Source organism: Xiphias gladius, unplaced genomic scaffold (genome assembly GCF_016859285.1).
Source record: "Xiphias gladius isolate SHS-SW01 ecotype Sanya breed wild unplaced genomic scaffold, ASM1685928v1 HiC_scaffold_40, whole genome shotgun sequence".
Taxonomy (NCBI): domain Eukaryota; kingdom Metazoa; phylum Chordata; class Actinopteri; order Istiophoriformes; family Xiphiidae; genus Xiphias; species Xiphias gladius.
The window spans coordinates 29,562-41,697 of NW_024402080.1; the positions used below are offsets into that span (position 1 = coordinate 29,562).

Sequence of the window (12,136 nt, forward strand, 5' to 3'; positions counted from 1 at the left end):
AAAATGTATGAAGTCATGGTTTTTGCACCTTGGGTAAAGGTTTGTCTAATTTATTAGTTTATTTATTTATTTCAGTATTACTGATCAATATTTGTGTTGTTTGCTCAAATAATTAATAGTCTGAGCCACTAATTTGTCAAAGCAATTAAATGATCAATGATCATCTTGCCAAAAAGCTCAATTCTACTTGAAAACTGAAATGGTCAGGGACTTGGAACTATATATGTGATTTTCTTTGGGTTATACATATAACTTATGACAAGATCCCCAAATTTATGTTGTTCCTCCTGAGGTCAGTCCTAGGAGAGCAGTTTGGCTGCCGTTTATAGTGCAAAACAGAAAGACTTTTACTCTGTAAACTTTGTATGAAATGTGTATAACAAAGTTCACCACACAAGAAAAATCATTTCTGACTAGAATAAAGACACAGTTAGGAACATAAGTATTTGGACAGTGACACAATATTTGTAATTTTGCCTCTGTACACCACCAAGATGGATGTGAAACAAAGCCACAAAGGGGTTTCACAAAATATTGCATTAAACGCTTAGGAATTACAGCCGTTTTTTACACAGAGTCCCTTATTTTTCAGAGGCTCAAAAGTAATTATTGACCAATAATTAGTTTCATGGCAAAGTGGCCTCTTCCTTGTTATTTTATGACAAATGAGGCCGATAAAAGGTCTGGAGTTGATTCCAAGTGTTGAATTTGCATTTGGTAACTGTTCGTGGAGGAAGCCGTCATTAGGCTGAAATATGAAAACAAACCTATCAGACAGGTGGCAGAAACTTGAGGTGGCCAAATCAACAATTTGGTACATTATTAAAAGGAAGGATTGCACTGGTGAGCTCGGCAACACCGAAAGGCCGGAAGACCACGAAGGCCATTAAAGTGGATGATGTAGAATTCTTTCCTTGATGAAGAAAAACCCTTCACAACATCTAACCAAGTCAAGAACACTCTTGAGGAGGTAGGCGTATGAAAGTTGTCCATTTTGTCCAATTACTTTTGAGCCTCTCAAAATGAAAGACTATGTCTAAAAATTGCTGCAATTCCTAAACAGTTAATGCTATATTTTTGTCAAACCCCTTGAATTAAAGCTGCCGTGGTGTACAGGCAAAATTACGAAAATTGTGTCACCGTCCAAATACTTATGTTCCGAACTGTATTGACACACATTACACAGATTCAAGCTAGAATCAATACTGTAATTAAACAGCAATTAACAATTTTGGCGGTCATGGACACTCGTAAACTTCAGGAAAAAGCGCTGAATGCCAAAGTTAACAAATAACAGCTTTAATGACAGCTGATATGGATTGGTTACTGACACATCACACCAATGTTCTGCAACAAGAACAGTGTTTATCTGAGTCTGATTTGAGGCGGTCGTGACTCAGTGTGAAAGTGATTTGTGTTCAACATTTTCATTTCATCATCATACCTCTGACACAGAAGGGGACCCACTCTGCTAAGTCTCTCTATTCTCCATATGAAGTTGGTTTGCTTTGCTCAAACTGTCCACAAGATAAAAGTGATGAGACATGAGAGGAACATTCAGACAGGTCTTTTTTAGTTCACTGTGGCATCACTGTGCACAAACAGGCACCTGTCGCTTTCACCAAATACATCCGTTCTGCTTTTGCAGCAATCGTCCATGTGCAGGCAAATATTCACAAAGTTAGGGTTCTCACTGCTTGAGTCTTTACAGGCTCACCCAGATGTGCATCGATTAAGTTCTTGTCCACAAAGCCACTCTTTAGTGGTTCACCGCAAATAATATTCAATTGCAGCAGAGAATGCAGCAAAGCCTCCACATCCCAGGACCCCAGCCTTCAGACCAGCTGCAAGACAAAAAGAATACATCAGAAATAAAGTACTTTTAATTTAAAACATCCGAGGAAATGTACCAGGTCACATACCACGAAATCCGATCGCTCCTCCAGTTACACAACCACCGTACACCGCGTTCTTCCAGTCAGATTTGCCTCGGTGCTGCAAACATGAAAAACAGACAAAAAAAAGAAATGATAATTGTTGTGCATTTGTGTGAGGTTTCTAGAGACCAAATAAAATGTAAGAAGAAAAAGGCCAGGAAACAGTGAGGGTTCTATTTGGCATGCTGCTATATATGAACTGTAATAATTTGGATGAAGAGTTGTTGTCTTGTTTTCCTGTTTTTCTTATGATATATATCTACCTTTGTTTTCTTAAGCTATCTAGCTTTGTGCAATCATCATGTGGGAAAGTCAAAAACAGCAAACAGTCCTACACCAGAGGGCTATAAGACCATATGAGGCAAGTTAAAAAGCAGAACAGAACTACCATGAGGTCCCTCAAACATAGTTGTAATGTAATGTAGTTACAGAGAATGCATGAAGCCTTGTTAGATTATCCCCTGCACTTTCGACAAAAGCAAATAGAAATTATTATTAATTATGAAAGATGAGTGAGTAAACACAACTGCAAACACCCCGCACAGCTGGTGAGTTTCATTTATCAACCTTGTATCAAGTTGGAAATACTGTTCCATTTAAAGATGTGCTGGCCATTTGTTGTCATGATTTTCCACATTGCTCCCATTGACTTATTAAGTATTTCAGCTGTTTCGTTTGTTTTTCGTTACACTAATGCTCCTGTAGTTTTTCCACCAATTACGCATTTGGTACTTTTGGAGCTGTGTCAGGGATCTCATATTACTTTAAAACTACCATCACATCTAATGTGACCCACTCTTGTAGCAGTGCCTGTAAATGTAATTCAGATACTTCGAATTTCAATCCCTGTCCTAAAGTGACATTATGAAATCTTCTTTACTCATTTATTCCTTTGTTTAGAGCTCCAGCCAGACATTTTGGCCAATTTAGTTCTCCTGTGGAATAACTCGAAATAATTAATTCGTATTTTATTATCCAAATCTCATTACACAGTTGAGTGATGAATAGTGTCATATTTACATGATGATGCTGTTTTTCTTTACTAGACTCTAGTGAAAGTTCTGGGACCACCATGGGAAAGGTTGAGAGGTCAGGGGCCAAAGCCTGGGGTAGTGGTCGGGATCATGCCCAAGTGTGCATGGTGGTGTCATCAAGTGAGCCCTTTCCAGAAACTGGTTTTATGATTTCAGAAACCAGTCGACTCAACCTCCAGCATTTTGTCCTGATCAGAGGCATTCCAGAAAAATGGCATTTACATGTATGATTATTCTGTTCAACAGCTGTTTTTGTTTCCTTTTCCTGTCTTTCTGGCTTTGTGCACGTGGTGGAGGAGGCTGGGTGTATAGTGACAATGTGGATGTACTTGAATAAGTGTGTGTGTGTGTGTGTGTGTTTAAGGGACTATGAGAACTTGTGAGGTGTAGAAGTAGCTGGGAAGCCATCCTGATAAATGGCTGGCATGTGTCTCTCTGTACTGACAAACGAGAGAGAACTGCCCTCCCAGTGAGTCTTGGCCAAATTAGCCCTATTTATTTTAAATATATATAAAATGTGTGCCTGTACAGTTCTTACAACTAGAGAGGAGCTCTGAGAGTCTGTTTTTGAAGTTTATTCAGGTAGTGACGTTCTTTTTAGTCTGAGTTTCTCATCCACCACGTACATGGTTGGTAAACTATACAGAAAAAAACACCAGAAAGTCGGCCAATCAATTTCTGATCACTTTGTAGAGGAGAAAGGCCACTCTGAGACATGAAGGTTGTTGGGGGAAAAAAACCCACAATGAATGGAACATTTAGCTTTTTCCTCGTTGTTGCATTGCAAGCCTATAGGATAATAATCCTATAATCTATAGGATGATTTGTGTAGTTGCCCTCATTGCATGATCAGCTTGTCAATCAAAGCAGGCTGGGTAACACAAAGGTTAGTTGTCTCTGCCCTCACTAAGACTGGCCAAGGCCCATCTCTGCTCTATACAAAGCCAACCTTTCTGCTATCAAGCCTGCGTCATATCTTAAGATACTGTAAGCACTGCTAGATGAGTACTATTGGATATTTTTAATATAAGATTAAAATCAAATAAAAATAAAAAGTTTGTATTTTACTCCTTTTGAGAAAAATTTCAATATACTGTAATATTGAGGCTAAATGTCAATGTGAACTTCTCCATTTTTTTAGTAAAATAAAAGTTACCAAAAACTCTCACTTTGTGTCTGACTGTACTTTAGGATTTAAGATCTCCTAGATCAATAATATTGTCTTCTTAGAAACAGTGGATCAGTAACATAAGAACCAATAGCGACAGAAATGCTACACCGTAACATTTCCTATCAACATTTTGTAAGATCTCTGAGCTGATTATATGGTGCATGTGACCTTAAATGCCACCCAGACTATCCTCCATACAGCACTTTTTCAGTTTTCCACATTGGCAGCGTATCATTTCAGTCTTGCAGAACCCGACTTGCATTCATATTTCAGCTTTGTGACTGCCTTCAATTTATTTTAGAATACACATAATTATTCACGTAATCTTCAAAATCAAATTAGGAGCTAGAATAGTTTTCCAAGCCTGAAAGATTCAAGTGCATATTTACGGTTTGAGGACTTTACGCATTGCGCCCCCTGGTGGTCAGTTTTAGGAATTGTTGAAGGTTACCTCCAGTGAAAGTGTAACTCTCCTGACTGGAAATTTGCTAACTCTCTGATAAGTTGAAATATTTAAGGCAGACTTACAGACCTGCTGAAATCTGTAAATGCATATTCTTAGCTTACACCACCCACAAAAACACCTTTTAATCCTGGAAACATTAGCTCAGTGTTTCAATGAGGTCCACACTTTGGATCTAAGGCCTAATACAGAACCTGATGATCAGGTTTGAAGCACTTACAACAAAACCTGAAGCCTAAACTATTTATTTCTTAGATGAGTGTGAGATCTACAGTGGATGGATGATGAGGCGGCCTGTTTTCAAGAGCACTCTTGACTTTCTCTCTCCAACAATAAATATTAACAATGACCTCACACAGAGGCTCGGGCTCAGAGCCCCATGACCTTTTAGGCCCCCAGGCCCATGTCTTGAAAGGCCCGATTGGTAATTAACCCATAGTTATTACGGCCTTGTATCTCTGATGAGAGATACAAGGTCTGGCCCAATTCCCTCATTATCTGTACGACATAAAAGTTCATAAATTGATGGATTTCGCATGAATACACATTTGTATTAACCACATCTTTATCATTCTTAAAAGTTCAATAGTTATCGTATTAGCTGCTGTGTGTTGGTCAGTTTGAAAGCCAATGACATGGCCACAGCAGTAAACCTTTGTTAAAATCTATCCCTATTAATTTGACAACTAGGTTGTCTTTTTGGCAAATATAGAAAAAAATTTAAATGTGTTTCACGAACATACAAACATTTTATAGGCTCTCCAGGTGAGTTTCAGTTAAAATGATAACTATATCCTCTGTGAACTCATTCAAGATTTATGTGAACAGTATTCCAAATAGCATATATCATAGGATATACAGTAGAGCACAAGTTGTTGTAGTCAACATAACAGTAAGGGAAGTTTATAAGACTTTCTCTTTTTTTTACAAAAACTGTTCTGACTCATCAGTCAGAATTTAGGACCATTCCTAAAGGTCTGGGAGAAGTCGGAGGTAGTCCGGCAGGACAGCGTCATCTCTGACCTGTTAACATTCTTTCCGGTTGTGCGGGTAAATGTGTCTCGTTTTGTGAGTGTTTGGGACAAATACGACAAAGAAACTTTAAAAACTTTATTTTGATGGTGCGAGTTACTATGGATCCAGTGAGCTCAGCAACAAAACTGATAACACTGGAGGATGGTTTTTGCACAACTCTGCACTACATGGACACTGTAAAAACACAACGTGATTGAGAACAAAAACACACAAGAAGATGTAGGTGCATGTGCACCACAGTAAACCGCACACAAGAGCAGCGGAAGTGCTCTCAAATGTGTGGGTTTTATCATTATGGACATATTAGGTGCTGGGGAGACAGTCTATGGAAGAAATGGAAAATCATAACTACATATGAACATGGAGACACAAAAAATGGACAGTTAATACAATCTGTTGGTCTTGAACTCTCCCCCGAGCAACTCTCTCTCAAACTTGGTGTCAGTTTCAAATCCAGCTTTGTTGTAATGGCGTAAGTATAACGGAAACTTACCTTGTATAACGTTTACAAGTCAGTAATGACCAGAAAATAAGAAAAAAAAAAAGAGACAATTAATGGATTTCACTTTGCCACATAACAACCTTATTATAATGTATTAAAAACACAGAGGTATGAAGGAAATTGAAAAATAAATTGGAAAAAATCAGAAAAATAATGTCTCTCTGCGTCTTCTCCTCGTACCGCACGCAGCGTGCGTCGTCACTAAAAAAAACGTCACGGTGGGTATATAAGGGTGCCCATCATTGGATTCTCCTTTTGCACCTGGACTTGGAAACGAATAGACCTGTTGCAAACCAAAGCTGTGGAAAGCAAACTTTTGGAAATTTCATTCCTGGAAAGAAACTACCGGAAAGCGGATCCTGCTGAAAAACCAAACCTTTGGATCACTGGACTATTGGAAAACCGAGAGTCTGAACATGTCCTCCAGTAGACCACGGATCCCGGAGGAGCACCTGCCGGAGGGAGTTTCCCCCCAGCAGGTGCTGGACAACGATGCAGGTAAGATAACTTTTCTATTGATTCTATATTATTGAAATCATTTTACTTCTGACTGATTCGTTGATTCATCGCTTTAATATCCTTAAAAACTTTATCAGTGTGTAGATCAATGTCACTATGAATTTAAAGATTACCAGTTCACACCATGTCATTAGGGCCTGTTGGGAAAACACAGATTTGGTGAAACTAGACACTTCTTGACGATTATTCAGTGTGAAATGATTATTTGATGGACGGACTTTCTTAAATTATCCCGGGAAAGTTGTAGAATTCATGAACAGTTAGTGTCGTGATTTGAAAACAGTTATTTTAGTTTGAGGGCATCAAATTGTCCAAATCAAAATTATTGGAAAAAGATGGCGACTGGGCCAAATTTCATATAATGCCAAAGTTTCTTATTATATCCGGAGCTGATAGCGAGTTGTGTAATGTCATGTTCACAGTCGATCACATTGAATGAAGTAATTAACAGATATTCCCCAAAATGCACAAAGATATATGAACTGTAATAATTTAAATAAGATATATTGATTTTCAATCAATGACTCAAGAATCTTACACTGTGATTGCGAATATACTTTTAAATTCTTATATTTAAAATTTCCATGTCTGTGAAAAGTTTCTTCTAAGCTCAACACATCGGTAGTTCAAAGTTTTTCCATGTGACTAAGTAAACAGTGGTTATCATGAAGTCTCAGATGTATGCAGCATAAAATTATTCTCATTCTCTACAAAGTAATAACAGCAGAACTGTACAATATTTGATATTAATGTTAAAATGGGATCACCTCTTTAACAGTCGTAGTTAGTGTATTTTTTGCTGCTTATTTAGTCCTTACTATCTAATTATATGAGAATTACTACAATTTGAAATCAGGTTTTTCAGCTGCTTTAACCCTTCGTCTCAGGTGCTGTAGGCGACATCATTGGACATCCTACAGAAGATGGGTTCCTGAACTAATCTTGGTTGTGGATGATGGCGAAGACAACAATCTCCCAGTCAACATCTCATCTGGTGAGGAAGAGGAGTTTGAGGAAGATGATAGTGAAGTCAGCCGAGACCGATTCAGAAAGTGAAATTGGTGAGGTCTGGTCTGGCGACTTCAGCAATGATTCAGGGTACAGCACCATGACTGACTCTGAAAAGAGTACCTTGAAGACTGACCTTGAAGACGACTTTAGACCTCTGTCCCCTCTCGTCCAGCAGTTCCCACCAGAAAGCTTTTGGCAGGACTGGCGAAGGATGCATCCTTCTTTTATTGCTGGCGCTCCTCTTCTTGTTGTTCCCGCTCGTATTCCTGATGCTGCTCCCGTCTGTGGTCCTGCTGCTGCTCCTGTCATCAGCCCATGGTCGGGCAGCTGCAGAGGTACCTGCTCAGCCCCGAGAAGCCCCTGAGCAGCAAGTGGAACGACTCGAGGGAAGTGTGATCATTTTCTGTAGTGCTGAAGAGTGTGCCCCAACTTCAGGCCTCAGCTCCCTCCACAAAGAGGGACCAGGAAGAGAACTACACGGGCAGGTAAGGCAGAGGTCGAGGGTGAATCTTCCGAGGGAAAACCCTGAAGACGCAGTTCCCACGGCCAGGCTGGGCCTCAGCTCCTTTCAAACGGAAGAATTGGCAGAACTACAGGGACCCAGCCCTTCCAACCTCAGGCCTGGATTTTTACAGGCAGGAGACCATGGCCTTTTTGTCCCTTTTGGAACCCCAAAGATGGGCTGATGACAGCGACTCTGATTAGGGGTTTGACAACGCTGTTTGCTGGATGTTTGGAAAACTGTAAAATTCCTTTCATTTTAGTGGAAGGAGCTGGTGCCTCATATATTTTGTTAGGAATCTTTCCCTGCTCCTCCGCTAGCAGGAGCAGGGAAGAGAGCTACACAGAGCAGGCAGTAGAAGAGGCCGAGGTGAATTACGAGAAACCCTGAAGATGCAGTTCTTCCCCACGCCAGGCCTCAGCTCCTTTACAAACGGAAGCAGGGAAGAGAAGCAGGGACTCAGTCTTCCAAATCTAGCCCTGATTCTTCACAGGCAGGAGAGCCAAAGCTAACGCTTTTAAGGCATCTTTGGAAAAAAAAAAGGTTGGTGAGTGCCCTAGAGTAGCGTCTTGCACCAGGGCCCCACTTTGTATCTTGTGGCTGGATCATCTCTTGAAAAGCTATTTGTATATATGTGGTAGCTAGATGTTCCATTTGTAATCTGAGGGCTGGCAATTTAGGAGTCATCAGTCAACTAATCTAACCTGTGAGTTTTGTGGACACCTTTTGGACTCGGACCCTGCAAGAAAAACTCCACACAGGCCTAGGAGGAGAACATGCAAGACCAAAACCTTCTTAAGCTATGAGATGAAAGTGTTAGCGATGCTGCGTGAAATACTTCCAGTGCCTCCCTGCAGGAGTAGGCTTAAAGGAGGACCTTGTCCTGGTTAGAACTGCCAGGATTTGCAGTATCCCATCTAGCCCAGGTATAGCCTTTATCCTGGGGGTTTTAGTGGGGATGTTGCCAGTGAAGAGGAGCCAGGATTGAAAAAAATAGCAATCCTGTATGGGTAATGTTAGAAATGCTCCACCATAGGAGTCCACTGCTCTGACATGATGTGGGGGAAAAGGTAAGTATGAGTGTCCTGACTACCAAAGGAAATTACCCTCTCTATAGCCTGTTATATAGGAGACATAGACACTGTGTAAACTACCTTCGATAAAATATACTGTTTATCAATTTAATACGTAACATTATTTATTTAATCATTAACAACTGTTTTATCCCAGAACACTGTGTTTCTTGGATTTTCAACTAAGTCGAAGTTCATATACAGAGGTAAGTAATAATTACTAACAACATTTACAAAAGTGTCCTGCAAAATTTTGTTTCACTTATTCAATAGCTCAGAGAATTATTTCTCTTACTCACTCTTTTTTATACTTTTTATGCAGTTTTTTTCTTTAGAAGGTGTAGATGCTTTTACCAGACAAAGGTAAGTCCATGCTAAATGACATCAGTAACAAATGTTTCCTGCTTTGTCTGTATATTACTTGTTAATACTTCAGTAGTGTTGCTACTATAACTTATTATTCTCTCATTGGATTGCACTTCCAGCAGAGCAGAGCTGTCTGGCATGTTGCTGTATCACAGAGTCAACCAACATTTTTTTTTTTTCTTGTTGTGGCAGGTGGAGATGTGAAGGATTGGAGCACCCTCATCTCTGCATCCAGCAGAGGCAGCTGTTCTTCTCTCCCCAAGGCTTCTCTGGCGACTAGAGAAAGGCAATTTGCTGGTTCTAGACCAGATGAGAAGGATGGATGACCACAGGACAAACTGAAGCCAGCGGTGGTGCGCCTGTTTTTCTCTAGGCTAAGTGAGTAATCCTCTTACTAAGAGTTACAGAAGTACCAACTCAGTGGCCATAAAGTGATGATTATTAAAGTTAACATTACATACTGTATGTGGATTAGATTTATTATGGGAACTTTCTGAATATTATTGCGTTGTTTACAATGTAATTCCATTATTAGAGCTTTCTACATTCAACGAAATAGCTACCTACAAAGCAGAGGTTGTGAATAAAGTGTCCAAACAATCACATTTGTTTGATCATTTGGACAGGGCAGGACTCGTTTCCCCAGGTTCAGCATCTCCTGGAGCAGCTGAGAGGACGCCCCAGCACAGAGCAGAGTCCTGAACCACTCTCACAGCCTTTATCCTTCAGGCACCAAATACGGTCTGGAAGACCCCCTCCTGCCCCGGCTGCCAACACCTCTCTTCAGTTACCAGTCGAGAGGATGAGGAGCGCCCACCGACTCTGCACAGAGGAGGTTGTCACTGCAAGCTTCTTCTGTGTCAAGGGTTTGGGAAGTTCGCACACACAAATGCACAGGAAGCTTTCACCACCTCTTGGCTCTGAAATCACAATCAAGAAAGAGACAGACAACAGTTCTAACTGATTGAGAAAAAACAATGAATTCTAAAAGATTAAAAGCATTTAGCTTTGTTACATCTAATACACAACATGTTACTGTAGATGTATTTATACTTTTTATGTCCTGAGTACTACATTACTACATACTGTCTTGTAATAATTTCCATTATTGTAAACAAAATTATAATCTTCATGTATAATTCAGAAATCTGACACAGTTTGACATGTAACATCCTTTGTGAAGTCAAATATTGTAAAATGTCATAATTGAATTTGTTTTTGGATTTTCATTTCTGGATCAGAAGGTATTAATGTTACAAGCGTAACTTTGTACTGTGGGGATTTTGATACTTACTAAATATACAATAAGTATGGTATATTATATATAATTTTACATGTTGATATAAAAAATGTTGTAAAATGATCAGGGTGTTAACTTTGGTCTTATATCACTAATGTAAGTAGTTATCACTGTTAATAAAGTTTCCTATTTTATGCATTTCTTCCTACAATCCCATTTTTCAACTAGTTAAACTCAGTGAAGTTAATAATATAAGCATCTCAAATCCAGACGCAGGTATACTGACATTTTGTGATGACTAGTCACAGAGTAGAAATATACTTCTTTTGCAGTATCATTGTTGATGGAATAAGGAAGCTAATCATCTATTGTTTTTTCGTGACTCATACACACAGAACACTAGATATACTACTGATGTTATGTTGTTTTTGAGAGCATGTCGCACCTTTCTACAACTGGTAACATTCTGAAGTTTTTAAATTAATATAAATATAACTGTGTATACTGTTTGTTCAAACGCACAGCCATATGTACACTTAGTGGCCACCTAAAAGGTGCACCTGTAAAATGTAGTGCAATCCAACACGATAGCCTCAACTTATAAATTCTGGGTTTCTTTTACAAAAAGATGATAGTGTTCAGTTTTCACTGACACTGTTATTAATTTTACTATATATTTATTATTAATGAGTTGCTACCGAGTGTATATTCATCGATTTGATTTTGGCAAGTATTTGAAACTGTTTTTTTTTTTTAAAATAGCTGATGTCGTTAACATTCAAAACCAATTTTTTTATTGAGGCTTAGAGACCCAATAGCTTCAGATTTCTCTCATTAATTCGAAGTGGGAGGACTTCTAGTGGTAAGATATAGTGTTCACCCATGTTTTCGCTACAGATGAGACTTTCTAAGCAGTACTATCACTCAACCACATTAGTGACCACATTAGTCACCTCTTAAACACTTTTGCTGACACTTACTAACGTGAATCTTCCAAAATGTCTTGTCCTTTAGTGTCACTTACTTGAGTAACATTTTCAAAACAGGCTAGTACAATTTAGGGTCTGTCACACCTGAAAGTGTTTCACTGAAAAAAAAAGAAAAAGGAAATCAAACCTATTTTTGTGAGCCACATCTATTTCAAATGTATGAAGTCAGTGGTTTTTAAAATTCCAAAGGTTTGTCTAATTCTATTAGTTTATTTATTTATTTCAGTATTACTGATCAATATTTGTGTTGTTTGCTCAACAATTACCAGTCTGAGCTACTAATTTGTCGTCAAA

General features: G+C 39.0%; 1 long non-coding RNA gene across 1 annotated transcript; it reads right to left on the reverse strand.

Moving 5' to 3' along the window:
• Positions 1-1,283: 1,283 nt before the first annotated feature.
• LOC120787656 lies at positions 1,284-1,958 on the reverse strand. Its single transcript, XR_005707020.1, has 2 exons — positions 1,923-1,958; positions 1,284-1,844 (listed from the first exon to the last, which is right to left on the reverse strand). It is a non-coding gene; the product is annotated as an uncharacterized LOC120787656 (long non-coding RNA).
• Between the last annotated feature and the right edge of the window lie 10,178 nt (positions 1,959-12,136).